Source organism: Felis catus, chromosome B1, assembly GCF_018350175.1.
Source record: "Felis catus isolate Fca126 chromosome B1, F.catus_Fca126_mat1.0, whole genome shotgun sequence".
Classification (NCBI taxonomy): Eukaryota; Metazoa; Chordata; class Mammalia; order Carnivora; family Felidae; genus Felis; species Felis catus.
Window position 1 is genome coordinate 6,719,128 of NC_058371.1, and position 26,719 is coordinate 6,745,846.

At 51.6% G+C, this 26,719-nt stretch overlaps 1 long non-coding RNA gene across 2 annotated transcripts; it reads left to right on the forward strand.

The window, feature by feature from the left end:
- The first annotated feature begins 7,153 nt into the window (after positions 1–7,153).
- LOC111560073 lies at positions 7,154–26,393 on the forward strand. 2 transcript variants are annotated; one of them, XR_006596213.1, is made up of 5 exons: positions 7,154–7,592; positions 8,889–9,031; positions 23,581–23,690; positions 23,794–23,926; positions 25,542–26,393. It is a non-coding gene; the product is annotated as an uncharacterized LOC111560073 (long non-coding RNA). The 2 variants fall into 2 exon arrangements; XR_006596214.1 differs by having other exon boundaries at positions 23,800–23,926.
- Positions 26,394–26,719: the final 326 nt, after the last annotated feature.

Genomic DNA, 26,719 nt, shown 5'->3' on the forward strand with positions numbered 1-26,719 from the left:
AATGTTCTTTTTATCTAGTGAATAATGTGGGCACTGTAGGTTAAGGCTGATGGTTACCTATAAGATCGATTTCTAAATAGCTCAATGCAGTGATGCCGTTGGGAAACCCGAGAGTTGTGGGAGCAAACGTAGAGGAGGAATCAAGCCCACTGTCTCACTTTCCGGATGCTGAACCGACCGTCCGGACACAAGGGAATGCGGGGACCTGATTAAGATCTCCCAGGCAGAGGGACCGAGTGGTAGAGATGGGACGAGAGCCTGGTCTTCCTGGCCTTCGCCTGTTTGAATCGTAATCACCAAGTATTGATGTGACTTTATTATAAGGAATATAATACGTACAAAAGAACATATATGATATGTAAATCTACTTTCAAATATACAAATATGTATATGTATGGAACACATATGTATGGAACACATTTCCCCCCGATGATAAGGATTTTCCAGGCTGCTGAGTCGCCTGTCTTCTCATTTTTGATGTTTAATTCAGGGTCTAGGCGACCTCGCCAGAGTCCCTCCACGCTTCGTAGGTGAGCAAGCAGCTTGCTGTTCAAGGGCACAGTGAAGGCTTTAGCCCATCTCCGCCTTGAAGCCTCAGTCAGTTTGCAGACAGCCGACTTAGACATAAGTGACTTATCCGTGTGTTCCTTAGTGTCCGCTAAGGAACATGCCCAATGACCATGTCTCTTAGCACCTGGTGGAAATCTTCACTTTCTAGAACGGATTACCTTTATATGCATAATCATGCCATGTTCATCTGTCCCCACTGAATAATGTCAAGTTTTGCAGTTGACAGATTCTCAAAGTATCAGCCATACCCAAATTCAGACGGATGGTCCGTCGTAACAGAAGAGCCATCCTGGATCACTTACCATCTAATGGGCAGGGTGCAAACCGCTTCACATATTCTTTTCCTTGATAACCTTGTGACATAGAGGGTCCCCAAGTATCCTGCAGGGACTTACCTATTTTGTTTTAAAACTATCATCCCGGGGCACCTGGGTGGCTCAGTGGGTTAAGCATCTGATTCTCGGTTTTGGCTCAGGTCATGAGCTCACGGTTTGCGAGTTCAGGCCCCACATTGGGCTCTGTGCTGACAGTGTGAAGCCTGCTTGGGATTTTCTCTCTCTCTCTCTCTCTCTCTCTCTCTCTCTCTCTCTCTCTCTCTCTCTCAAAAACAAACAAATAAATAAACAAACTTAAAAAAAATAAGTAAATAAAAATATCATCCCAAAGCAGAGCTGAGTCCTAAGAGATGCCTGACATTTGCTCTAGAACACGACACATGTCTGTTGAGGCTGGGGACGGGACAAGGTCTCCCCCATAGGACTATAAAGAGAAAGCTGCCACTGAAACCATAAACCTTTGACGCTATGAACACACAAACGCCGAGGACGCCTGGTTAATGGACGGGATCAAACGCACTGTGGGTTTTCACACTTCAACGCCTCTCTCGACCGGCCGCGTGGGGAGTGGTGGGGTCGCTGTGCATTCACGGACCTGGGACTCCCGTCAGGTGTGGGAACAGGGCACTGAACCGAGCTGAATCTCACTTTGTATCCAAGTCTTTGCCACAATTGTCTGCCACCCCCTGGTGGCCACTTAATGGCAGCAAAGTGCTTCAGGAAGGGGGACAAAGACCTCTGGGGAGAAGCCACGCTCGCCAGATGGACAGCCTCACATCCTGCACCGCCCAAAGACAGGGAAGCCACAGGGCATCTTCTCTCCCTGCTCCCAACCTGAAGGACCTCATCTCAGCCTCTTCCATGGCCACGTGTGCCAGAAAAGGAGCCCACGGGGCACGCTGTGCTGTCCTGCAGGCCAAGTGCAAACCCACAGCGTCTACCCAGCGCCGGGCCCGCCCACTCTTGTCTGGCCCGTCTCCCCCTCTCGGGCTGCGTTCTCTTCGAGGTCACGAGGCCCGGGGACCCTCGGAGCCCTTGGGAACAGCATCTGCAGTGTCCTAAGTGGCTCCGACGGGTCAGTGAACCGGCAAGAGGGGCTCTCAGTCCCCCACTCGGTTGAGGCCGCCACCCCAGGCCGTTGTACACACGCAAGGCAGACAGGCCTCTGGGCGTTCCTGCGGGCCTGGAAAACCCGTTCTTCCCTGCCCGCCACCCGGCTGCGCCCACAAGACAGGCAGGCCCTGCTCCAGAGGCCGGAGCCCCACATCTCAGAGTTGGGCAGTGACATTGAGATGAGGAGGCTGAGGCCAGAGTGGAGAGTCACCTCCTCTGAGGGAACGGGACCAGGGTCCCCTGACTGTTAGTCCCACATGACAGGGTGTCTGCCATCCCCGGAGCAGCGGGGACCCCGACCTTGGCGACCGAAGCTTGGACTCTAGCTTGGAGCTAGAGGGCTCCCAGCGGCCGAGTGCCAGCAGGAATGTTCCGCAAGGCGGGCTGCAGAGGGCACCGGTCTGTGCAGGCCCCAGGCCTCATGGGCACGGCCACAGCTGCCCTCCCCACCTCCAGGCTGGTTTCCCTCAGGGCCTATGTGGATATTTGTGTTAACCTTGAGAGGAAGGCACAGGGACATCACCATGCTATGCTTAATCCTTGACATCTGGAGCTTTGGGCCTTGTCCCTGTCCCTCCCCGAGGGACAACCTCAGCCAGACTCCTGCCAGTTTGAAGGTGAGTGTCTGGCATCTTCCCGAGTCACAGGACGAACAGCGCTGATGCGTCCTCACCAGATTGTAAGCCGCTGGAAAGGGTAGCGAAGCTTCATCGGGCACCGCTCTGGCTGCCATGACAAGTGACAGCCCAGCCACCGAGTGCTGTCGTGAATCCTGCCTGCCGTGACCCAGAGGAGCAGTGTCCTCCCGCTTCCAAAGTGCGGCCACCTGTACCGGCTGGGCACCGTCTCTGCACCTAGAGCACAGCCCAGCGGGGGGGGGGGGGGGGGGGGGGGGGGGAGGGTGACCAGCCCAGGAAATGACCGGACACCTGCTAAGGGTCCAGGTGCGTCTAACGGCTTCTAATTTCCAGGGGGAAATCAGGGTTCGTAGAACAGATGGACCCTGAGCTGCACTTGAGTAGTAACACCACCAAATGTCAGTTATCGTATCTCGGGCGCCCACTGCACAGGTGTTTTATTTTTAAGTTTATTTATTTTTATGATTTGAGAGAGACAGAGAGCATGGGTGGAGGAGAGGCGGGGAGATGGGGGAGAGAGAGAATCCCAAGCAGGCTCCCCGCTGTCAGCGCAGAGCCCGACGTGGGGCTCGAACTCGTGAAACTTTGAGATGGTGACCTGAGCCAAAACCAAGAGGCAGGCTCTTTACCAACTGAGCCACCCAGGCGCCCCTGCACGGTAGGTGTTTACACGTTTTCTGCCTCCTCACAGTGGGCGCTCACAGCCAAGGAGGCCTCGGAGCTGGGAGGAGACATGCCCTTCGCCACAGAACTGTCACAAAGAGCTGCCGACACTTGACCCCACGAGCCTTAGAGGGCAGATAACCGGGGGGGGGGGGGGGGGGCAGGTTCAGGCAAGCAGAATACGTGAGGAAAGGCTTGGCATCTGTGGATGGACAGAACATGCACGGGACAATAACACCAGCAGGGGCGTGGGGAGGGGAGGGCCGCCTGGAGAACGGGACAGAGAAAACATAAGGAGATGACCCCACACCAGACCACGCCCACACCTGCCAGCCCTGGGCTGGCATTTGGGGGTCTCATCCCGCCCGCTCCTCACAAAACCCTTAGGACACAGAAGTTCATCCCGCTTCCGCCGCTGAGGTGAACGAAGCCACAGGCTACATAATGCATCCAAAGTTACTGGAAGAGCGAGCGGCTGGGCCCGGACCCCACAACCAGGGCTTTCCCCACACTCCCCAGGGCCTCAGAGGAGGCCTCAAGAAACACCACCGCCTGGAAGTGAGGAGAGGCAGGCCTGCCCCCATCTTCACGCAGCCGGGCAAGGCATCTGCTGCGCTGGGTCATTTCCCGCGTCTGTGCAAAAGTACAGTTAATCCACAAGCTCGCTCTCAGCTACAGAACTACCGACAGCTAACCGAGAAGCTGTTTGGACAGGTGGGTTTGTACTCTGCCCGCAGAGCGGGCGTGGGCGAGGTGATCTGCATTATAACCCGTATGCAGCTGGCGGAGAAACACGGGCCCACCTTCTCCTGCCCGCAGAGTGCACCTGCCGGGCAGGACTGAACTTGGCCCCGGAGAACAGCTGATGCTTCCTGGTGCCGGTTCTTCCTGCTTTCTACTTGTTCTTCTGCTTGCACAGCATCTTCCTTTCGGGGGAGTTGTGGCTTGGACAAGCACGACCTCACTGTCCCAACTCAACCAGAAAGGATGGGCTGTGCCGTCCGCATTGCCTTTCGGTGCCTCTCTGCTTTTCATGGCTTCGGTCCCTTCAGGCAGGCTCCTGCGGTGGGGGTGTTGCATGGGCAACGAAGAAAGCAAGTGTGGTCAGTGAGCAAGCAGTTGGCTCTGTCTGTTTTTGCCACCGGTGGCACCAGAGCTAAGATTGATTGGTGGCGATGGCAGGGGGAGACAGTGAGTCTGTCCCTATCCACTCTGGCTGGGGCATCTGTCTGCAGGGCGGTGTTATTCTGTGCGGACGGTCAGGGTGAAACCCAGGGGATGAGCAGCAGGTGGGACACCAGACAGGCATTTCCCCAGGAGGGAGCTGTGCGCAGAGGAGCTCCTGACCACCTCCCCCCAGAGCACTCGGACACGCTCAAATGCCCAGCCCAGCCCAGTTCATGGATCCTTTTCTGCCCTCGAAGTGCCTGTTGATGTTTAGTCTATGTAAATCCACTGTTGACAAGTTAGCCCATTTTTCTAGGGCCGACGGGAGTCCCGTGGACGCAAACGGACGTTGGGTTGAGTCAATGAATATGTGTCAACACTCCCCTCTGCAACATGCCAGGTGGGTCTGGAATCATGGAGCTGTTATGGACTGAACTGTGTCCTCCCAAAGCCGTACGTTGAAGTCTTGACCCCAGGACCTCAGAGGGTGACTGTGTTTGCAGATACGGTCTTGAAAGAGATGAGGGAGGTAAAATGAGGTCGTTAGAATTGGGCCTTAATCAAATCTGACCGGGGTCCTTATAAGAATTGAAAGAGAGGGGCGCCTGGGTGGCTCAGTCGGTTGAGCATCCGACTTTGGCTCAGGGCATGAGCTCACGGTTTGTGGGTTCGAGCCCCCCGAGTCGGGCTCTCTGCTGACAGCTCAGAGCCTGGAGCTGCTTCAGATTCTGTGTCTCCCTCTCTTTCTGCCCCTCCCCCACTCATGCTCTGGCTTTCTCTCTCAAAAAATAAACATTTAAAAAAAATTTTAAAAAAAAAGAATTGAAAGAGAGCCCAGGGATGTGTGTGTGCACAGAGGGGGGACCATGTGAGGACACAGCAAGAAGATGGCATCTACACACCAGCTTTCAGGACTGTGAGCAAGTAAATTCCTGTTGGTTAAGCCCCCAGTCAGTGGTCTTTGTTACGGCAGCCGGAGCTGACTGATACAGAGTTCAACGAGAGATCCTCTCCACCTCGGAGGCCTCACTGTCTACAGGTGGCGCTCACACCTACAATGTATGTGTTGTAGCAGAAAAGGAACATTAGGGCACCTGGGTGGCTCAGTCGGTTAAGCACTGTCTTCAGCTCAGGTCATGATCTCGCAGTTCATGAGTTCAAGCCCCACCTCGGCCTCTGTGCTGTCAGCTCTCTCCCCCCTCTGTCTGCCTCTCCCCTGCTCACATTCTCTCTTTCTCTCTCAATAGTAAATAAAAACATTTTAAAAAAAAGAAGAGAAAAGAAAAACAGCATGCTTTCCCTCTGACTGGCCTGCCTCTCGGTGTCCCCCTCCACACCTGTATTTAATTACCAGTTCAGGATAGCTCCCCAGGCACAAACCGTATACAGTGAACCTGCACCAGACAGAGGCAAGTTGAGAGATGGCCTTGACCGAGGCTTTTATATCTCCCTGCCATCCCAAATCACTGAGATCTAAATACCTCTTATTGTTGACGTTCTGAAAGTAACTCAATACTTGTCCATCCGTCTGGAGATCTCTTAAGGTCCGTTACAGTGGAATGGTCGCTCTGGAGATTCTATACGGACTCACTTCTCAGTGCTGTTCACGAGGGACACCCCTTTGAGTGAGTTAAATGCTTTGTGGAGGAGTGATTTATTGGATGGATTCGTCCATTGTTTTACTCTTTGAACAATTAAGAAAAATTGCTACCGCCTAAATCCTTGGCTGGGATTCCCTTTCCCTTGGTCTGTTACTTACTTCATCCTTGACAAACTCCTACACATCTCTCAAAACCCAACTCAGGGGTTTGTCTTCCCTAAGCTGAGCTGACTAGCCCCTCTTTAACACTATCACTCCTTGTTAAACCCTATGACCAGTTTGCTATGGACTGAATGTGTCCCCCTAAATTGTCCCCCCACCCTAACCCCCAATGTGATGGCATTTGGAGGTGGTCCCCTTGAAAGGTGATTAGGTTAGAAGAAGTCATGAGGATGGGGTCAAGGGATGGAATTGGCAACCTGGTAAACAGAGGAAGAGACCAGAGCTGGCTTTCTCCATCATGTGAGGACACAGCAAGAAGACACCGCCTGTGAACCAGGCTGCAGGACTTCCCCAGACACCTGACCTGCTGGCACCTTGACCTCAGACTTGCAGCCTCCACAGCTGAGAAACACGTCTGCTGTTCAGGCCTCAGTCTGAAGCATTTTGTTACAGCAGCAGAGCGGGCGGACCGAGACACGGTCTGTGTAGCTTCCAGGTGGGGTGGGGACCCCTGGAGGGGAGCGGGGCTTTGGCGCCGCTCTCTGGAAGCATCTGGGCACAGCTCTGCGCATAGGAGGATGCCCCCCAACGCGGAGGCGAATGAATGAGCTGCCACGTCAGGGATCCAACCACCCCGCAGGCCCCAAGCAACCTCGCAGGTTGTTGCTTAACCTTAGGGTGTGATGGTTCCGGAACGTTCTACTCCGGAGGCAGCCCAGAACAAACCGGTGGTATTTTAGGGGGCGAGGAAAACCCTCTTCCTTTATGTGATAAGAAAACCACTATCAAAAGGCGATCAAAGTGAAGTGCAGAGCAGCTGAACCGTGCTTTCTTGATCCTGGTCTCCAGGCCTTGCTGGTTTTCCCGGTGGGCGGAGCTTGTTAGGGGCACAGCCCGCTGGAGCCCCGCCGCCCGCTCAGCGCGGCCCCGGTGGAAAGTCACAGCAGCGCGCCCGGAAGGACGGTCTGCAAGGTCTGCACGGTTTGCACGAGGAAGGTGGCTACCCCGGGCAGGCTCCGGCTCTGAGGGATTTACAGCTAGCCTCGTAAACACCGCGCCCGAGCCCTCCAGGGACCCCAGAGGCACAAGCAGCTCGGGGCTTCCTGCGGGGGGCGCTGCGACCCAAAATGCCCGGGTGCAAAACAAGTCCCAGTAGCAACTTCCGATGCCGCCCTGGGACAGAAAGCTGCGGGTCTCACGGGCCCCGCTCGGGGCGCCCGGGTTCTCGTGCACTTTGCAGGGTGGGGGTGGAGCTGTGCTGATTTTCACCGAGAGCACGCCACTTCCGGTGCCCCACGCATTATTTCGGCGCCATATTGTTTCCCAGACCGGCCTCCAGATTTGGTGCGTTTGTAGTTGGCGCGTTTTCTGCAAATCTTTTCTAGATTTGACGGCCCTTCTGGCTTCTCTCCCGCGGCCCTCCCGGGAAGGGGCGGGGGGGGGGGGGGGCGGTCACACACTCCCCTGGGTCGGGCCCCAGCTGGTGCGGCGCAGAGAGGCGTCCCTATGGCTATCGGCCGCTTGAGGCTGCATATGAGCTGGGAATTAGATAAAGTAGACGTTTATCCACGTCCTTCAGCCAGGAGTTCAAATCCAAAGATGCACAGAGCAAATCGAAGTTACGGGCAGGTGTCTGTGTTAACGCAAACCGGTCCTGCCTCAGCCCCCCACTTGGGTGGGGACAGCACTGTAGACCCAGTGGGCCCGGGTCTTCGGTTCTGCCTTGGGACCTACTTTACAGAGAAGCTATGGGTGCAAGGCCCGGGCTTGACCTGCGGGGATTTGTGTCTGCCCGCATTCCACATCCCTCCGGGTTCCCTCCTGCCTCCCAGCTGCTGCCAGAACAGAGCCAGAGTTTTCCATCGGCCTAGCTCTGCGCAGAGCCCTGCACACTGCGGGGAGATGATGGGGTTAGCGTCCCTGATGGTCTGGTCACTAAATCTCCCAGGTCCATCCTCCAGAGGCCGGGTCAGTAGGTCTGAGAGGATCCCAGAAACTCTCTGCCTTGAACACCTGCCTGAATCTGAGCCAGGCTGTGTGGACAAGGGGCAATGGCTCCCAGTGGTAAGCAGGAGTTGGCCTGTGTGTGGCCACCCCACATTTCCTGCCACAGCCACCCACGTTCATAATCTCACGCACCAGTGACCTGGGCCAGCTTTTCCTCTGAGGATACGGTGGCCGCCTTGGGGTGGCACAGGCTTTCATCTCTCAGGAGGAGACTGGTTGTTGCAAGGACAACCGGTTTGGGTCCTGCTGACATGTGGTGGACTGTGCACGATACCTAGAAATAGGTATTTCTGCTTTCTCTTTGGACACCAGGGGTAAGAGATTCGCTGGAAATACAAAGCAAAGGGACAGTTTCAGACAGCCGCAAAGAGGAGACTCACAGAGAGCCTGGCCTTTGAGTCCTGTGATGGATGGGGTTTTCAGAGGCAGGGGACTCGGAGGAGACAAGCCTCAGCCATCCCCCGTGCAGTCATGCCTTTGTTTTCACAGAACAGTGGAGAATCATGCCCCAGAAAGCACACGGTGAGGTCTGAAGAAGGTCTTGGGAAGAAAAGCATTAGGGTTAGGGGCCCACATATAATCTGCAACAGATCATAATTCTTAGGGTTGCTATTAAAATGTGCTTATTTCCAGGTTGAATGAAGCTGGCATAGACAGGAAAGTTATGAGGTGTGGAGTTTCGCTCCCGTGTCCTGTGGTGACGTAAGCGTGGACCTCCGGCTCTGGGCAAGAGTGTCTCCAAGTTTTGCTGGCCTCATCAGCAGCATGGGGAAGAGGTAAACAGTTCCCTCCCTGCTGGGTTGTTGGAGGGATCAGGTGAAACACTGCATTATGTCTGACACGTGTAACAAGTGCTTGATAAATATTTGCTACCTGAAAACAGTATAACTCGTTGAAAGAAGTCCAAAGAAATCAGTGCAAATGTTAAGCTGGTATGTTTTCCTGTGAATGGAAAACCATCGTCTTTAGGCTAAAACCAAACAAAAAAACCCCAAGTTGTATTTTCCTTTTTGGCTGGGTTTTCCATTAAAAAAGATTCTTCCTAAACGTAAACAAGCAAATGAACTAAAGGAAATTTACAATTGTGGGTTGTCATTAAATTGCAAGGCCCCCCCTTGGGACCGGGTAGAAGCCCATTGCTCCATACCTCTGGCCCGCGGAGTCATTCAAGGATGCCCTTCCCGCGACTGGACAAAACGATGCAGGCCGATTTTCCATGTGTGATGTCTACCGTGCTCTGGGGATGGTTCCCACTGGCCACTGACCAATCTGAGGTGACTGCTTTCTTTCCACATGGAAAAACTGCATCTACTGGGAGAGATCAGAGTCCCGGAGTCCTTTGTGTCTCATGACGTCAGAAGCATTTCCTAGTCCATTTCCCTAGAGTCTGACCACCAGGAGCACTGACCCTGTTTTAAACGTGAAAGTCCGTCTGACATGACTAGAATTTTCCCCGACCACAGCCATTCGACTCAAGTTGGAACGCACTGGTAGTGTGCGTGTTCCTCGTTCGTACCAGGGCCCCTGCTCAGAGGATGAGTAGGAATTAGCCTTTGCACGGACACCAGGCTGCCCTCAAGGGTATTTACCAACTGTATGGTCTTGAGATATTCTTCCTTTCCAGTTTCTGGGTATTCATCTGTAAAATGAGGCAATAGAAGCTAACAGGGTTAGCGTGTGAGGAATAAAACCCCGGAATATGAAGGTTTGTTATACAACGCTGGATGTGTAAATACTAAGTGAATAGTATTTACATATTCACTCATGTATGTATGAGTATGTGGTAGGGGAAGGGCTGATATGTTGGTAAGGTTAGGATAGCAAAAGGTTTGTGGAAACTGTGAGAAAAAACTTTCAGTATGTTGGTGAATATATGTCAAATGCTCCCACTTATCTGAAGGAGAGATCCGGCAAATACATCAGTGTGGGTACAGGAGGAATTAATCTGTTTCCTAAAGACTTCTGGAAAAGTCTCAAAAAACCTTACATGCCTGTTGCTTTTTAAGAATGGTGATGGCAATAGGTTTCCCCCTACAAAGCTGTTGTGGATTGTACTGTGTGTGTTGGGAGTAACAGAAGACCCACAGGGATACCAGGGACACCAGGGGTAAGGGACTAAGGGACGAGGCCAGTGACAACCACACCATGGCACAAACCTAGAAGAAGACCAATTGAGTTCCATTGGGCTTGGTGTGAGTTTCCACCTGATACGGGTCCGCCATGTTGAATGGGAGCAAACAACCCCATCGAATCCTCTTTGTGGATTCCTATAACATGAGGGTGAACCCTGAGAAGCAGGTGCACTTGACTTAGGCTGTATTCCGGATTGTGGGGAATCTCTGCACCACTTCTGCATGTGTCTGGCTGTGTTCCCTGGTCTCAGAAAAGAAGTAGGAGTAGTGTCCTTGTAAGAAGGGACACGAGAGAGCACACTTTCTCTCTCTCTCTGCCTCTCCACACACAAACACGCATGCACGCACACACCCACGCAGAGAAAGGCCCTGTGAGCACACAGCAAGAAGGCAGCTCTCTGTAAGCCAGGAAGACAGCCTTGCTAGAAACCGAATCAGCCAGAACCTTGATCTTGCACTTGCAGCTTCCAGAACTGTGAGGAATACATTTTCATTGTTTAAGCCCCCAGGCTTCGCCGTGGTATTTTGGTACGGCAGTCCTAGGAAGCAGTTTAACCGGTCGTATCAATCAGGGCCTGCTCCAATGACCTCATTTTAACTTGATCACCTCTGTGAAGACTCTATCGCCAAATCAGGTCACATTCTGAGGGACTAGATGTTGGACTTTGACATACATATTTCAGGGAAACGGTTCAGCCTATAACCTAATATGGGAGCTAAGAATACCTACTTCACTGGCTTGCTTTGAATACTAAACATGTGTATAAAGCATCTGACACAGAGTAGACCCTCAATGGCGGTGGCTTTTATTATAATAACTGCCAGTCAACATCTTGCTGATACTCTTTTTTTAATGTTTATTTATTTTGGAGAGAGAGAGAGACAGAGTGTGAGCAGGAGAGGGGCAGAGAGAGAGAGACACACAGAATCCGAAGCAGGCTCCAGGCTCTGAGCTGTTGGCACAGAGCCTGATGTGGGGCCCAAATTCATGAACTGTGAGATCATGACCTGAGCTGAAGTCAGACCCTTAGCTAACTGAGCCACCCAGGTGCCCCTTGCTGATACTAATAATACTACTAATAAAAAAAACTACTACTACTACTGAATTATAAATAATATGTAATATAATATATAGTTAATAATAATAATAATAAAGCTTCCGGTGCCCTCCTCTTTGCTCCGTTGCCTGGGTTGGGGGGTTTCGAGCCGAGGACCATATGGTCTGCACACCCCTGGAGGAGGCCGTCCAGGGAGTGGGGTGTGTTGAACCTGGGCGGTGGACCCCACGTTGAGCCTGGCACAGGCCTGCTCCCCGTTGTAAATGCTCTGGGAATGTTGGCCTCTGCAAAAGACTGCTAACAACAGCCTACCTCTCTTTTTTTCCTTATTGACTTGTCAAAATTATGGTAAAAAATACACAAATTTACCATCCTAACCATTTTTAAGGGTACCGTTCAGTGGCATTAAGCGCATTCCCATTGTTATTCGGCCATCCAGCCTCCAGAACTTTCTCGTCTTCCCAGACTGAAACTCTGTCCCCGTGAAATCCTAACTCCCCAGGCCCTGGAAGCCTCCGCTCTATTTTCTGTCTCTATCAGTTTGGCTCCTCTAGGGGCCTCACATGAGTGCGGTCAGGTCAAGCGGCTTTTACCCTTAAGTGACTGGCTCGTTTGACCTCGCATAACGTCCCCAGGACTCATCTGTGCTGTTGGCGGTGTCAGGATCCCATTCCTTGTTTGGAGACTCAATGATATTCCCTGGTATGGGGTATGGCCGCACCACATTCCCCCCGCACCGCCTTGGTGGTTTCTACCTCTTGGCTGTCTTTATCTGTCCTAAGACCTTGCTCTTCCCCACGCCCGCGTGCCCTAGGGCACTTCCTCCTTGTCATTCATCATCATGTGTGGTTACTACTCTAGAGTTGCCATTTATAAATCATGCCTTTTCCCCTAAAACTTACTTTGGCTCATGGGACCGAAAAAGGACAAAAAACACAGGCAGGATCACCATGGCCGTCGTAAGCAGAGTTCTCTGTCCGGGAGATGGCAGCTGGGTGCAGGTTCATGGGATGACCAGCCTCTCCGGCATCCCCTGTCCAGTTTTATATATCAAATCCGAAACCTTCACTACGGGGAAGTTTTCTGCAGCCTAGTAGTTTTCCACATTGGCGCTGAGGCCAGCTGCAAGGGGTAGGAATTACCGGCTGACTTGGCTCAGTTCACCTGGTTTTGTTTCAGGAAATGACCCTGTTTTTTTTTCAAGAGGTCAAGAGCCACCCACCCGGTGCTCGCTGGCAGGCGGGAGGTGAGCAGGGCGGGCCACGGGGACTCCCCTTCCAGGTTCAGGGTGCAGCCTGCAGGCGGGGACCCCGGGGTCACCCTCTGTCCGCGCACTGGCAGGTGACCACCTCCCTGAGCACCTGCCTGGCGTTGCCCCCACTCCGGCATCTGGGCCGTGCCCACCATGTCCCCCCCCCCCCCCCCGGGGCTCTGGCCCTTCCCACCTCGCGGGGCCCCAGGAGGGCAGCTCTAGACCAGCCGCGGTGTCCCGAGTCCACAGTGTGATGCTACCGGGAAGTCTTCCTGACGGGCCACTGCGTTTCCTCTTCCTAATCGCACCCCCTACTCGCGCTTCCCTCTCCACCTGCTGGCAAAGTCAGTTCCTTTCCTGCTGTTGATGCCTCTTGGATGTTTGTGGGCTGTGAGGGCATTCCCTTCCCTCTTGTCCGTCCGCTCTAGTGACATTCTGCACTTGGGCTGGCCCTGCCCTTCTTCCTCCATCAGTCCCTCCTCCCTCACCACCACTGCCCTTTGACCTGTCCCTGCGGCGCACGGTCACACCACAACACACACTCACACGTGTGCGCTCGCACCCCCAAACACACTCATACCGACACAACCAGCAAACACACACTCACACCCCAACACATTCACACCCCCAGCACACAACCAACACAGGCAAACGTGCACGCTCGCACCCGAACACACTCGCACTCAAACACGCGCGCTTACAACTGAGCACGCTCACAGTCCTAATGACTCAAACACGTGTTCACACCTGAACACACGTGTTCACGCTTGAACACACATGCCCCAGCACACATCTAACACTCAAACACACGCAGTCACACCTGAACACTTCCATGCGCACTCACACGAGCTCCCTCTCTCACGCCAGCTCACACTTACACTCCACAGGGGTCTGCGCTTCCCTGCTCTCTCCCTCCATGACACACACTTCCCTCTGTGTTTCTGTCTGTTCACCTGCCCCTGACCAGGCCGCGGAAAGCCAGGGAGAAGAGTGGTGTGGCCCAGCCAGCTGGGAGCCATCTTGTCCAACAGACAGATTTTTAAAAGCAGCCTTCCTCCCAATGTCTTAACTCACCCCCAGCATGAAATAACTATTCTTATGGCTCTGCAGTGGGAGAAGCACTACACATGGGTAGTTCGCTCTGGTACAACCATGAGAAGCCAGTGCCTGCCCGCCATCTGGCTTTTTGTTTAACTGAGCTCAGTCGACAACTTAGCCAACTCCTCCTACATCTCAGAAGCCGACCTAGTTTACTACCAGTCAGGCAGCCTTTCTCCGCCCTGGAGGGGCTAACAGTCTAGTTATACACGAGTATAGGAGTCGGAGTCCACAGATGAATGACTACATTGTTACCCACTGTAGTGAATGCTCTTCAAGGAGAACTCGCGGTCCCTCACCTCTTTCTTCTCAATGGTGTCTGCCTTCCAGCTCAGACATTCATGCCGGTCACACCCTCAGAGCCATCCCTCCAGAATCTCAACGCCCGCTACTGCACATTTCAGCCGTCGCGTTCTTGCTCTGGGGCTTGCTTGCTCCAGTGCCCCCATTCCTGCCGTCTCCTGACGCTGGGGACCTGGGGACCTGCAGTCCTTCCCTGGAGTGCCTTTCCTCACTTTCCTCCCCACCACCCAGCAGAGATGCACCATTGATCACTGCGTGGCTGCCTCCCAGGCATCTCTAGCTCCCCTGTCACACTCTGCTTTGTCCCTCTTGGCAAAGTCAAGGTCCTGAGTCAATGCAACTTGCACTTGGCTGCAGGAAACTGCATTGTATGATGACTATCCTCCTCGAGGTCTTGGTCATACTCCTTAAATGTGCCCTGAAGGCGGCCCAGATCCGTTTTTTTGTTGTGTTGTGTCCTCTGAATGTGCTGTCAGTACATTCAAATGGCTCCCCTCCGTCCCCACTGAGATGCGTAATAAACACGACACTGGGAAACCAGATGGAGGTTTGATGCAGAGACAGGTGATGTCAATGAATACTTAGGTGTGCACCTTTCTTTAAATCTTAACCGTGTATTATGTGTGTAGAGTGTAGGATACAGTTCTCTTGACTGATCATTTGTATTTATGTATTTAGCATTATATCCTTGTTGTTGCAAACGGCAGGATCTCTTTTGTTGTATGGCTGATTAATATTTGGATAAATACCCAGAAGTGGATTACTGGATCATAGGGTAGTTCTATTTTTAATGTTTTGAGGAACCTCCAGACTGTGTTCCAGGGTGGCTACACCAGTTTGCATTCCCACCAGCAGGGCACACGGGTTCTCTTTTCTTCACACCCTCACCAATACTTGTGATTTCTTGTCTTTTTGATCCTAGCCATTCTGACTGCTTTGGGGGCTGTTGAGCGTCTTTTCACGTGCTTGTTGGCCATCTATATGTCTTCTTTGGAAAAAATGTCTATTCAGATCTCTGCCCATTTTTATTTAACTTTTTAAAGTTTATTTATTTTGAAAGAGAGACAGTGCACACACAGGAGGGGCAGAGAGAGAGAGAGGGAGAGAGAATCACAAGCAGTCTCTGTGCTCACAGCATGAGCCTGACATGGGGCTTGGTCTTACACACTGTGAGATCATGACCTGAGCCAAAATCAAGAGTCAGGCGCTTAACCGACTGAGCTGCCCAGGTGCCCCTGCCCATGTTTAAATCAGATTTTTTCTTTGCTATTGAGTTGCATGAGTTCCCTTTAGACCGCGTCTAACCATGTAGTTCAGCGGCGTTAAATACATTCTGTGTCAACATCACTATTTTCCCCTTTTAAATAGAACTTAGTTTTCCCCTTTTCAATAGACATTATGTTTTAGAGCAGTTTTAGGTTCACAGCAAAATTGAGCGGAGGGCACTAAACTCCCGTGTACCCTCTGCCCTGCCACGTGCACTGCCTCCCCCATTACCATCGCCCCCACCAGAGTGGGGCATTGGCTACAACTGATGGACCTACAGTGACATGTCACAATCACGGCGAGTCCACAGTTTACGTTAGAGTTCACTCTGGCCGTTGCACACTTTATGGGTTTGAACAAGGGCATAATGATATGTATCCATCATTATAATATCATACAGGGTGTTTTTACTGGTCTAAGACTCCCCTGTGTTGCACCTATTCATTCCTCCTTCTACCCCTGGAAACCTCTGACCTTCTCACTCTGTCCGTAGTTTTGCTTTTTCCAGAATGTTATATAGTTGGAATCATTCAGTATGTAGTCTTTCCAGATTGACTTCTTTCCCTTGGTGATATGCATTTAAGATTCCCCGAGGTCTTCCCATGGCTTGATAGCCCTCTCCGGAAGTTTTTCATCATCCAGAATTGAAAATCTGTACAGCTTAAGTTTCTTAACTGACATAAATTTGATCAAGAAATGACCTCTGCAAAGCTCTGCTGCCCAGTGCTACATTGAGGTGTCATTACGGACCAAATGACCTGGATCTTTAATTTTATTTATTTTACTTCTTATGTTTTTTAAGTTTATTTATTTATTTTGAGAGAGAGGGTGTGTGGGAGCTGGGGAGGAGCAGAGAAGGGGAGAGAGAGAATCCCAAGCAGGCTCCATGTTGTTAGCACAGAGCCCAATGTAGGGATTGAACTCACGAACCCTGAGATCATGAACTGAGCGGAAATCAAGAGTTGGACACTTAAACGACTGAGCCACCCAGGTGCCCCTGGATCCTTTGTTTTAATACGCCAAGCAGCTCTTGTGTTTTACTGACTCATTTACAACAGAGAACATGACATGTGATGTCAGGAGTGCCCTCCTCCCTCTCAAGGTGCCCTCTCTACCTCCTGTCCCCCCTCTTTCCTCCTCCTCTCTGCCATCCCACTTCCTGGCTCCTTCTTTTATGAAAAGTGCTGATAGGATGGTATTAGTCAGGCGGGCTAGGTTATTATTATAGTAACAGACAACAACGAAAGACAAAAACTCTCAGAACTTAGGACTAAAAGTTTTTTCTTGCTCAGTCTGCCTGTCTGGTCGGACTGGCAGGTGTCCCTGCTTTTGGAAATTCCTTAGGGGTCTAGACTTAGGGGGGCCCCACTGGAACACGTGTTCCCATGATCGCTGCACCAGGAAAGGGAAAGTAGATGGAGACACGGCAACTTGAAACTCCCACCTAGAAGTGACACACATCAGATGCTTTCGCATTTCACGGGGCAGAGCACGTACATGGCCATGCTTTACATCAAAAGGGACATAGTTCCATGTGACCGAAGGGAGAGGAGAACCAGAACATTTGTACAAAGCCCTAATGACTATCATAAGGAGAATAGATTGCATTAAAACCACTTTGTATCTAAGCATTTTTTGGGGATGCAGATGACCGAATCTTTGTCTAAAATCTCAACTTTCCAATTTCCCAAATATTTACACATCTAATACAGCCTTTGTTTGAAGCATAGCCTTGTGACAGGCTGGGTCTAATGCTCTTTGCCAGTGTAAGCAGCATCATCGGAAGCCAATGCTTGCAGGTGAGCTGGTCCATTTGTGGGCACCAGGCGGCTTCAGCCGGGGCTGGCAGGATCCCTCAGAGTGTTTTAAAGAATCAGTACGGCATGATAAGTAAAGCCAAGAGGAGGTGCAGGCCATCTGGGACCTTGTGCAGGGAAGTGAATGTGTGCATCGTCAGTGGGTGATGAGGCTTTGCAGAGGGCCGTGCGTGTGTCTGGGGAAAATGGGGTGACAGGGGGCCATGAGGAGGTGCGTGGGGTTGGTGAGGAAAGGGGGGCAAATGGTCAGACGGAGCTAGGTTCTGTTTGTGACTCTAACAACTACCAGCTTAGGACATTGGATGAATCCCTTGTTTTCCCTAAACAGCAGTTTCATTATCTAGAAAGTGAGGACAGTATGACGAACTGAAGTAAATTGAGACGAGGCACGTTACGTGCTTAGCACAGTGCTTGGGTCAGTAAACTATAGCTGCGATTATGATTTAATGTCACAGACAGCCACGACCTGATTCTAGGTGGTTCTAGTCCCTATAGCCTGTATAAGGTAGCCCTCTGCCACACCCCCACCACCTCCCAAAAGACCCCATAACTGAGGGAGAAGTTCTGATTGCCCCAGGCTCCTCTTCCCGTCCCCCAGGGAGATTCATGAACGCTCCCCTTGAGTTCAAGCCAAGAACCACCCCCATCTTGGCCATGCGAAGGTTTTCCTTGTACACCAGCCCCATGCCCCACCAGGGGCCATGTGATGGGGTTCCACTGCTCCAGCTTTCCGTTTTCGGGGCCAAGACGAATTGACAAGAACTCCCAAGACACTGCGAAAAGAGCGGCCACACAGCACTGCACCTGAGAGCTTTGGTGGCCACAGGGCAGGATGCACATTGAGGGGCTGTTGGAAAGGCGCGAGGAAAGGGTCCACACCTGCACTAACACTTACTTGAGATGCCTCTTGCGTCCGTGGAGCTCAGAGTAATTGCTTCCTGGCCGCTCCCACCACCTGCTTTGGGCGGGCTCCTTGACAGCCTCTCCTCCAGGGCTCCCAGCTGATACCGTTCTTCCTGAGGTGCTCCCTCCCAGCCAGCCTGTTCCAGCGGAAGCCCATGCCTCTGCCAGGGGCATGTCTGCCTTGGATTTTGTGAGAAGGAGTCCAAGGTGCATGTGTGTGGATGTCTGGCTGAGGTTCCGGGCCCCACAGGGGCTTTTAAACTGGGGCGTGGAGGAAAATGGGGCTCCACCTGCCCAGAGTGAGACCGGTTGATGGGAGAACTGAGTATCCAGATCCATCGAGGGCACTGAGGAGGCATGGACACCGGTCTTGTGTGTGACAAAGCGGGGCTGTGGTGGGAGGGTCACCGGGCACGGCTGTGTGAGTGGTATTTCGCAGCAGGCATCTGGGAAAGAGGGAGTCCAACCCAACCCAGATCGGGGAGCCCTTTCTTGACCTGTATGAGGGGGGCCATGAGGGCTGGTGGTGGCTGGAACTGGAGCCCGCCGTGCTGTGGGGGCAGGGGGCCGTGGAAGGGGAGAAGCTGATGTGCAGCACGAGGTTCACTGCCACAGTAGTTCAACCAAGTTTCTTTCTTTTGTTCTTTGCGTTGTTTTGTTTTGTTTTTGTCACTGGCATTTATTATGAGTCTAAAATGCCAGACACCACGGTAGGCACTTTACTTCCATGATGTCCCTGCACAGCAGCTGTTAGGTTAGACCCACTCGACAGATGAGGAGACTGAGGCCCCAGGTCGGTGACCTGGCCACAGCCATCAGCAGGATGGCTTGAGTCGAGAGCTAAGAACTTTGCTTTGCATTTGTCTGCTCTTCCCCACCCCCACGTGGAGGCCTCCCAATCAATGATGTATTTTATTTTCCTCCCCACCTTTGTAGTAGACATTACATCAATTTTCAAATAAAAATAGCATCTTTCTGTGGGATGGGAAAAGCATAAAGAGAGTATCTTGAAAATTGCTAAGTGTCCCAGAGACAGTATTGCAAACAGTGTCATTATACGGTGTGGCACAAAGTGTTGTGGTTTCTCTTATTAGGATGCTGTAAACATGTCGTAGAATTGGCGTTTCCTTTTACTGCCTAAGGACTGACCCGGAGATGGGTGGGAAAGGAAAGGAAGGAAGGGCTTCTCTGACTAGCTCTCCAGACAGAGCCTATCCAAGGTGTCAGTGCTGCATCCAGACAGAAATCAACCTCACTGAAAGAGAATTTGTTAAATAACTAAAGGAAAAATGAAAAGTGAATGAGTGAATGAATGAAAAGGTGGTAAGGACCAGAGTAATTGCTTCTGGAAGAATCTTTTTTTTTTTTTTTTTTTTTTTTTACTTTTTTAAAAGTTTATTTATTTATTTTAGAGGGGTGGGGGAAAAAGAGAGGGAGGGAGGGAGAATCCCAAGCAGGTTCCACACCGCTAGTGCAGAGCCCAGTGCGGGGCTTGAACTCACAAACTGCAAGATGTGACCTGAGCTGAAGTCAAGAGTCTGACGCTCAACCGACCGATCCACCCAGGCGCCCTGCTTCTGGAGGAATCTTGACCCTAACTGTCAACTGGATTCTAGTGCATCTGTTACCTTTTCTACGGGACAAACCTATAGGGCCTCTTTAACTTTAGAAGGGAGCCAGGACGATGGAATTGATATAGGCTTACTGCCTGGCCCTCCCGAAGGAAAACTGTGTGCTGTTTAAAGAACGCTATGAATATGAACAAACCAATGATTGGATGCTAAGTAATTTCAAAATGTCTTTTGCCTCAGCCCTGTTCTGCACTGTTGGAGACACACCGGGGAGGTCTGTGTGCACTGCTTTCACGATTCCTGCAGGAAGGACTCCCCATTTCAAAAGCAAGCCCCCAAAGTGGAAGCAGGGAGCCTGTGCCCTTCATTGCATTGTGGAAGAGAAGGGGCCAGGGCGTCACGTCCAGGGATGAAGTGTAGGGGTGGGAGGCACTGACCCAGGGCGGCTTGTGGGGAGTGAAGAAGTGTCCCAGCTCACAGGGCAGCCCTGGGACCGGTGCAGAAAATCAGCCCAAGTGGGAGCGGAAGGAGGGGGACCAGCTGAGCTGTGGGTGAGGGAGAGAGCGCGTTGTTAGGTGGTCCTGGGGTGGGGAGGGGCATGGGAGAGGGGAGCTCTGAATGGGAAAGTAGTTCAGGGCTCTGATCCCGAGCCCGCCTTCACTCCTGTGACTCTGGGAGGAGAGTGTCACCTGTACTCACCCTTCAGCCTAGCAAGGAGAGCTGAGATCAGACACAGCCCGCGTGCCGGTGGCGGCTGCCACTGTCTGGGAGAGCGCTGGCAATGGACGCAGAGGCTGGGGTTGAGCCCCAGGGGGTGAGGCATGGGGGTGGAGAAGGGGGGAGTCGAGGAGGGAGTGGGGCGAGAGAAGGGTGTAGGGCAGTCCTTCTTAGTGGAGAACACTCAGATGCGCTTGGGACCTTAGGGGAGGCATCTAGAGAGAGAGAAGCAGGGTCACTTGTGGAGGAAGGGCAGGAGGAAGCAGGAGGGGTGAAGCAGCAGAGGGGGAGATGGGTTTTTGTAAGGAGGAGGGACAATTCAAACCCTTTATAGTGGGAAGACCTGGGACTCAAGGGGGTTCCTCACAGGGACGTTCTGTGTTCCCTCCAGAGGAAGGTGTTGGGGTAAATGGCGTGGCCAGCGTCACAGGGACTGAGGGGCGGGGAGTCCAGCATTTTCAAGAAAGCACAAAGATCCTCACTTGGAATCAAGAGGGTGAATTTATAGTGAAGTTGGTTGCCTGCTCTGCTGCTTTGCTCCAGGAGCCTAGAGAATGGTTCCTAGGGCTCCAGGATAAGGTTCACAGTTGCCATTCCCTGTCCGGCACTTCCCAGTCAGTGTCAGCGGGCTGTGATGGCCGGATGAGGAGGGAGGGGCCCGGTGCCCTCGGCAGCAGGTGCACACTCCCTCGAGCCGCCACGGGGACCTGCAGTCAGTGTCAGGGGCTTTCGCCCCGGGGTCTGGAGGCCTCCCTCATTTTGGGTTCATCATGAAAAAGAGGAATAGCCTAGGTTAGGTCTCATCACCATTTCACTGCAGAGTCGAAGGCACTAAAAAAGTCAATCTGTTCAGGAAACATGTATTGAGCACCTAGGGTATTCCGGGCATGGTTCTAAGCCCTGGGGATTAGAAGCGGGTGCTGTCAGTGCAGAGCCGGATACGGGCTTGTCTCACAGACCTTAAGATCATGACCTGAGCCAAAATCAAGAGTCGGATGCCTAACTGACTGAGCCGCCCGGGTTCCCCTGTGGATGCTTCCGAAACCCGCTCCTCTGAGTGCACAACAGGGGTCCCTCACGGAACAGAAACACATTTAAGAAGTTCGCTTAATTTTCATTCGGGAGCGTGTCATCACCGCTGGCCTCTGGCCAGTGTTTCTGCCCCCGCTCAGTGAGGAAGCTGCTTTCTGTGTGATCCGAATCGGTCTGTGCAGTGGCTTTGACCCGCGTCCTGCCTTCAGCTCAGCCTTCTGGATGGAAAGGGCAGAGACCGGTGGGGTCATTGCTGTGTGGGAGAAACCAGCCATCCTATGCTGAGTCAGCACCTGTTGCTGAAGACACTGCAAGACCAGTGCTCAACCCCTGTGACCTTTTGCCGCTTGTTGAGCCAGAGCCTTTTCAAATGTTCCAGAACTCTCTCTAGGCAGAAAGAATGCGCCCGCAGCCCTCATCAGGGCAGCCCCCAACAGGACAGTTGGCTGAAAGCAGGAATCCGTGGAAATGGGGTCACCTTCCCAGTGCACGTGGTAACGGGGCCCATGGGGGGCCGTCTGCAGTGAGGGTACCTGTGGGGAGCCTGTCTGGATGTGAGGTGTAACGCGAGCGTCCAGGTCTCGGCCGGGGCAGCGGTCTTCCCGGCGGCTGGGGGTGAGGATGTGGAGGAGGCTGGGGCAGCAGTCAGGGCCCCGGGGATACACCACGCTGCCCGCTGGCCCCCCTGCAGCGCCCGCCCTGGACTGCCTCTAATCTGGGGGGTGTGCCCCCTGGAGCTCCTCCCGGGGCTGACGTTTCTCCCGGGGCTGGAAGACTTCCCTCGGTGTGCCTGTGTGACGCTGAAAACGTCCCGGGTCCCAAACGAGGCGAAAGGGAAGCAGGCCCAGCCGAGACCTGTTAGTCCTTCTTAGGGCTCCGCCTCTGCGGGCCACCTGCAGCACAATGTCCCCGGGGCCTCCGACCCCTGGGAGGGCCCGGGGAGTCTGCTTCTGTGGGCGCTTGCAGAAGACAAATGGTCGCCCGTGGCACTTTCCTGGGGCCCTCGGTGAGACACCGGTTTCTATTCGGTGGGTGTTTTCCTTGGTCCTTCGCCAAACAGACTTTCCCGTGGAGCAAACCAATTTGTTAACAATTGTCATAAAATGAGGCCAGAGGAGGGGAGGGAGAAGAATCTAGAGGCAAAACCCTCAAGGCAAGGACTACAGGCGAGTGAGAGGCTCTGGTCCAGGCACTCCCTTTGCCTCCGGGCCTGGCCCTGAGTCAGACACACCCTCCTGCCCCTCGGGGCCTCCTCCACCTGGAAGTCTCCCTGCTGTTCTCCATTGTATTACCCCCTCTCTTTATTACCCCGAAGGACATGACCTCCATATCATTGTCATTTTGATTTGTTTTTATGTTTCTTCGTATGGTGCAACCCTGCTTCAAAGTGCCCTGCTCCTGAGCCATCAGGACATTTTTGTTTCTTTGTTTTATTTTTTTTTAATGGAGTTTATTTTTTTAGAGCAATGAGACATTGCTTGATTCCATTCAATCATAGCAAAATTGAATGGAATTTCCCACTTAGCCCCTGTCCCCCCTAACTCGGCCTCCCCCCGATATCCACATCCTGAACCACAGTGGTACAGTTGTTGTGATCGATGAACTTCCATTGATTGGCGCATCATCATCACCCAGAATCCGTAGTCCATATCAGCATTCATTCTTGGTGTGCATTCTGTGGGTTTGCACAAGTGCCAAACGACACGTATACACCATTGTGATATCACACAGTCTTTTCACTGCCCTAAAAAGCCCTCTGTGCTCGTCTATGCCTCCCTTCCCCCAGCTGCAAATCTTCTTACTGTCTCCATAGTTTTGCCTTTTCTAGAATGTCAGATAGTTGGAATGACACAGTGTGTAGCCTTTTCACATTGGCTTCTTTCACTTAGTAACACGTCTTTAAGTTTCCTCCGTGTTCTCATGCTTTGGGAGCTCGTTTCTTTTCAGCACTTAATGCTGTTTCGTTGTCTGGATGGACCTGTTTATTTATCCATCACCTACTAACGGGTATCTTGATTGCATCCAAGTTTGGGCAGTTATAAGGCCCCTGTCCACCTCCATGTGCGGAGGTATGCGTGGACATAAGTTTTTAAGTCCTTTGGGTAAATACCCATTGCCGGGTCACACGGTAAGAGCATGTTTAATGTGTAAGAAATTGCCAAACTGTCTTCCAAAGGGGCTGCGCAGTTTGCATCCCCACCGGCTGTGAGCGAGAGTTCCTGTTTCTCCACGTCGTCCCCAGCAGTTGGTGTTCTCAGTGCTTCCAGATTCTGGCCGTTCTCACAGGTGTGCAGTGGGGTGTTCATAGTCGCATTTCCCTGATGACAGACGATGTGGAGGGTCTTGTCCTGTGCTCCTTGGCCATCAGGGCATCTTTTCCCCAACGCAGTGACAGACACACGACGGCCACCACCAGAACTGAGTATGGGCCTCGTTCCTGAGTTCCTTATTTCTGAAATGAGGATGAGAGCTTCCCGCAGGCAAAGCACGTCTGTCCTGTCTGCTACAGTGGGCTCAGTGGGGTAAGTAAGAGCCATACCTGTTCGTGTGATCACGGAGAGACTGCTTCACCAACCTGAGCCTCAAGCTCTTCATCTGGGAAATGGGAGATTAATAGGACCTACTTTGAGAGAGTTTCCAGCGGTAAATGTGCTAATACATGTAATGTAGCTCAGAGCCTCTCACACGGGCAGCGCTCAGGAAAGATCAGCTGTCGACAATGATTAATTGCTTTTTGGAAGCACGACGACGGTCCGTTAGTCCAAAGAAGGCCTGAGCTGGGACAGACCAGCTGGTATTCTCTGACACCAAGAAACATGAAGCCAAGCAAGCAGAGTGGTTTCTTGCATTGTTTCCTTGTGGATATTTTTTCTAAAATAGGTGCCTAGGAGCTTTTGGGTAATGGATAGGTAGAAAAGGTTAAAACAAAACAACCATGCCATGGAGACAGCTCAGTAAACTTTAAGTCCCCAAGCAAGTGTCTGCTGGGAAAACACAGTTACGATTTAAGAATTAAATTTAGAGATTAAGAGGAATTAGCTAGTTTTGGGATGTCACCCAGGAGTCAGGCTCAAATGTCAGCAAAGGGGTCAGCTGGTTAATGGAAGACTGGTCTCTATGCCACTCAGTCATTTTCGCGACTCCGCTCAAGGTCAGTGCTGGCCTGGCCTCCTTCCTCACACCATTAACACGACAATTAATGAAATACTGGAACAGGGCCCAGACGAAACACTTGTTTAGAACACTTCCTCTCCACTTCACCGGCACAAACATCTATTCTGGGTTTGGGCTATTTTCCAACGTGGGTTACATGATGATAAACAAGTTGTTTTACTTTAATTAATTAATTATTTATTATTATTATTTTTTTTTTGGTAAGTGCAATTTTAACTGGGTACTTTGCAAAACACAATTTAAAAAAAAGTTATTTGAAGAAACTATTGAGCGGAAAAGTTAGAGACGTAAAGAATTGCATGTGGCTGTAAAAATGTTTTCCACTAAGCTCTGTTTATTCCTTGGCATTTGAAAAGACCTGCTTGGACACGTTTCTGACCAGAAGTGTGCATTTCCCACAGATTTGGGGGTTTTCTTATGTAGACCGTCAATAATTATCCATCTTGTTTTAAGGACAAAAATGGAAAGTGAAAAGTTCAAGAAATCAATTAGCTGGCTTGAATTTGCTGAGGAATTCAGAACAACGTTCATGGCTGAAATTTACAAAGTAAATCAACATAATATGAAGAAGTAAATTAACCCAGAATGACACAATGCAAGGATGGTTCCCATGTAACCTCATAAATTTCCTGCTTGATGGATTTCAAGTCTCTGATTTCTAATAAAATTCTCATGAGAATGTGGTATTGCTCCATAAAAACTCCTGAACTCTCCCCATGAGAAACGGCTAGTTTATAAGGGCACATGGGTTCACGGCTGTGGTTTATTTATTAAAAATTTCTCAGTAAATATATCACGGTCCAGTGGATAGCGCCCCGTGATTGTGGAGGGGCTGTGTGTCATTTCTGCTGCTCCCAAAGTATGAAGAAAAACAAGAAGAAGCATGTCAGGAACTCTCTGAACCAGAAAAAAAGAAAAAGAAAAAACCCACAGCACTGTAACCTTTTTTTTTTTTTTTTCCAGGAGAAAGTTCTATGAGAGCTGCTCCTTGACTTTACCTTTGGTCCACAAAGACCCCGTAGGATTTTTACATTTGTCTTAGGAAAGTCTGAACACGCCTGCCAGATGGTTGACAGTGAGCCCCCACAAGACACAGAATGGGGGCTTGGTGTGGTCCCGGTCCCTGCACGGGGCACACAAAAGTTGCCAAGTGGGTATTGCAAGTTTTGAGGGACTTCAAATATCTCAGAGAAAAGATGTGTAACTGCACATAGTCACGAAGATAATGAGTTCATGGCTTACTCACTTCTCTTCACCCGGAAAAATAATGTACGCTAAATGCTGTGTTTTTAATCTGGGCCAATACTTGGCTGAAAGCTCTCTGGGTCTTATCCTACTTGATTCTACACACAGTCCTAATATATAGGCTGTTACTGGCACCCTTGTTTTAGAGAGAGGGATGCTTTCCACAGAAAGGGGAAGCTGCTGACATCACGGACCTCACGAGGAAGGGAGCAGGGATTCAAACCCAGGGAGACCGACTGAATGCCGATATACTAACGACCAGACTAGACTTTGAGGGATTTGCCCCCTTCCCCCCAGGGAGGGTGGTGTGGGTCTTGAGGACCTTTCAGGATCGCACCCTACTCATCCAGGATTCTCCTCAAACAATCCACAGGTTCCAAGCTCCCACTGGCAAAGCACCAGGAACGAGTTACAAAGTGTGCTGAACTACCCATGGAGGGGCCACATCTGATCTTCAGAGCAAGCCTCTGCCCCTTCCTCCCACCGGGTTCCAATATCCAAGAGTCAGACCTTATGTTTCCAGCCCCTGGTGCGTAGAGGTGCTTGATTAAATCTTTTGATAAGAATTAAGTTTTGGTCCATCACTGAGAAGAGAGCATAATTAACAGGCTTTAAAAAAAATAGTCTGCTTGTTAGAGCGGTTTTAGATTCACAGTAACATTGAGGGGACAGTACAGAGTGCTCCCTCACCCCTGCACCGGTTATGGTTGATGAACCTGCACGGATCCACCATCATCACCCAGAGTCCATAGTTCACGCCAGGGCTCACTCTTGGTGTTGTGCATTCCGTGGGGTTCGACAACTGTAGAAGAACATGCATGCACCAGATGGTATCATTCAGAATAGTCCCACTGCCCTGCCAGTTCTCTGTGCTCTGCCTTCTAACGCTTCCCTAC